Source organism: Lipotes vexillifer, unplaced genomic scaffold (genome assembly GCF_000442215.2).
Source record: "Lipotes vexillifer unplaced genomic scaffold, Lipotes_vexillifer_v1.1 scaffold2648, whole genome shotgun sequence".
Taxonomy (NCBI): Eukaryota; Metazoa; Chordata; class Mammalia; order Artiodactyla; family Lipotidae; genus Lipotes; species Lipotes vexillifer.
The window spans coordinates 87,264-90,364 of NW_006793424.1; positions in this window are offsets into that span (position 1 = coordinate 87,264).

The window sequence follows — 3,101 nt, forward strand, 5'->3', positions numbered from 1 at the left end:
CCCCCCCCCCCGGTGAGTCCTCCCTGTGAAACCCAAACGGAGACGCTGGCCCCACATATCCCCCACCCAGTGTGTCCGTCACTCCTCCCCTGATCTTAGCCAGACCCCTTCCAAGAGGCCACGCTAAGCTGAGGGGCTGGTTGGTCAGGGTGGCCGCGGCACCAGCTCCAGTGTGGAGGGCGACGTGCAGGCACCCAGCGTCGGCTGCATTGAGGGGCTCAGAGGAGAGCAATTTAGTGAGAATAAAGTAACGGGAAATTTTCAGGCTTAAAGAGACATTATATAAATATCCCTGGTATTAAGGACGGAACAAACAGGATGAGCTGAGGGGCTATAAAAAGACTTAATTACTCCACAGTTGTTCCGAATTATTAAAGGCGATGATGGTGTAGTGACATAACCAGGTGCTGCTGTGCACGAATGTGGCAACATAAACTCAGGGGACACTGTGTCCTTCGTGAACGTGAGGCCAGTCCCTGGACGTAAGTTATTGGTGTGTCTTCCCAAGCACTCGGCTGTGTGTTGCCTGGAGACTGGCAGGGTGCCCAGAGTCGCGCGGGGTCTCAGCGTGGGCTCAGCGCTCGCAGGGCCCCGTCGCCTCTTCCACTGGTGTCTTTTCAGGTGGTTCCCAGGATCTGCCCTCCTGCGTGGCAGGAAGACACACCCGGCCCAGCAGAGGCCGGCGGCCCCGGCGGAGAGAACCTGGGATCCTGGGCCCTGCAGAGTGACCAGGCCCTGGCGCTGGAGGTGAGGAGAGCCCGGCTGGCCCGGAGGGCAGAAGAGCTGGCGTGGGAGCTGTGGCTGCTCCTTCAGGCGGCAGACGGCAGCCGGCCCCTCCTGGGGGGACCCTGAGTCACACAGGATGCCGTGGCGCCTCCTGCACGTGGGGCGCGGCCAGGGACCTCTGCTGGCAGGAGGGGTGGGCGCCCGGGGACCGCCGGCCGCGACAGTGCTCGGTGTTAGGACGTGCTCCCGGCAGCACCCAGACTCCTTTCAGAGCCTGCACCTCAGCCTGTGCCGACTTCTGCCTGTGAACCTCGGGGTGAGGGAGAATAAAGTCACTCAGGTGAGAAAACCCGCAGGCGTTCCCATCACTGAGTCTGTCCCTCAAGCCTCTGTGGTCTGGGCCAAATGCCCCCCACATGCCTTCAGGGGGAGAGCTTAGGTGCAGCCACAGCATAGAGCTCCATGACCGCTGAGTCCCCACGGGGAGCACAGGGACCTCATCCCCTCCCTGCGCTGTGACCTCCTGGAAGACAGAGGAGCCAGCACTGCCAGCCCTGAGGGCCTCCAACGCCGGAGGACACTCAGCCGGCCGCAGGGCCCGCACAAACCCTTGGGTGTGTCTCACAGAGCAGCAGGTAAGGGGACAGCTTGTTAGAAGCCCCTCTGCCTAGGACCTGACTTTAGGGGTTAAGGCTACTGCCCCTGTTGTTTATTCCCCTTTTTCTAACTGCATACCCTCCAAGCGTCGCAAAGCCAAGGTAATATACCACCAGGGTGCTTAACCACCCCTGTAGAGAAGGCTTCTGACGTAGGGGTCACTATAGTAATGGGGGCTTAAGTTGTTTCCAGAAACTTGGAGTCGGCTCTGGGCAGTTCAGACAGGCAAAGACTAGCTGGGGCCACCAAGCCTAAAATGGCCTGTGCGGAACACAGATCACCTCACCTTCGCTCTACCCCCGATCCCCTTGCCCCACGCCTAAGACCTCCCGGCTCCTTCACCCCATAAATATCTCACTTCAGGGAGGCAGACCTGAGGTGTGGCCGTCTAGTGAAACTTCTCTGCTGCAAACAAACCTGGTGTGGTCTCGTCACCCCCTAAGACCTACCCCGGAGGCCACTTGCTCCACCAGGCTTTTCCGCACCCCTTGCTCGACCTGTCCCTCCTTTAACCCTCGTTTTGTCTGCCCGCCGTCTGATTCCTACTTTAGTCGGCCTACCATATTCTAGCCTCCTTCCTAGACTGTGAGGTCCTTAAAGGCAGAATGTGGAACACACACACACACACACACACACACACACACACACACACCACTCAGCACACTGCTCCCCACGTACTGGGCGTCAGGTGACCCAGACACGCTTCATGAATGTGACTGGCCTCATGCATACAGACTAAACCTGAGATCACACGGTCACGTCGGGACCACACCAGCACACAGAAACCGCGAAGAACCGTGACTGCCAACCTCCGGGATAAGTGGGGAGGCACTCGGAAGCGAGGGAGGTGGAGGTCCAGGGCTGGACCCCTTGGGACAGCTTCCGGGAGAGCTGGGACTCCACCCAAGCCTTCGAGGGTGTGAAACGTGGATGGTTGGAAAGGGTCAAGGGGAAGAGAGAGCGCTGCAGACTACTTAGGTGGCTGGAAAGAGCGAGGTGAGGCAGAAGAGCGTGCAGGGTCCGGAAGGAATCAGAGCAGAATCACTTCAGGGAGAGGAAACCACAGAGGCAGGCGGGGTGGAGAGTGTCCTGGGCTCCTGGGCCCCTCCCCGCCCCCAGCTACTGCTCTTCAGCCCACTGGCAGGCCAGGCCACAGAACTGTGTCCAGCCTCTTCTGGCAGCCAGTGTTGAGTCGAGGCTCTCAGCCCTCGCAGCCAGATCAAGCCACGCCTGGACTCCAGTATCTCAGAGCTGTGCTCCAGGCCGGGGACCCAGGGGGCCCCAAGCAGATGCTCACACAGGGCCTAGAGGAACGGCCACCCCCTGTCATGCCCCAAACACTTCAGGAGGGCACTGCCTCTGCCACAGGATGTGAGGGTCTCCAAGGTCTCTCACCCGTGAGACCCTACAGTTCAGGGCTCCAGGTCACTGAGGGAGGGACAAGCTGCCTCAGGGCCGAAGTCCCCTGTCGAGTGCTCACTGGTGGGCATGGGCTAAGAGGGGTGGTCTACAGGCTGCCAGCTGGTCTGCTTTTCTGGCTGGTACAACCTTCTCAGAAATGCTTGTCTCCACATGTGAGTGACTCCTGCCCCTTTTAGCAGCTCGAGTCCCTGGGCCAGGACAGAAGGGTAGTCACTCCCCACCTCAGGCGATTGAAAACCCACCAGTGATGCCCGCCCCCCCGCCCCGGCCGTCCACGCCCCGCCCCCACGCCCCAC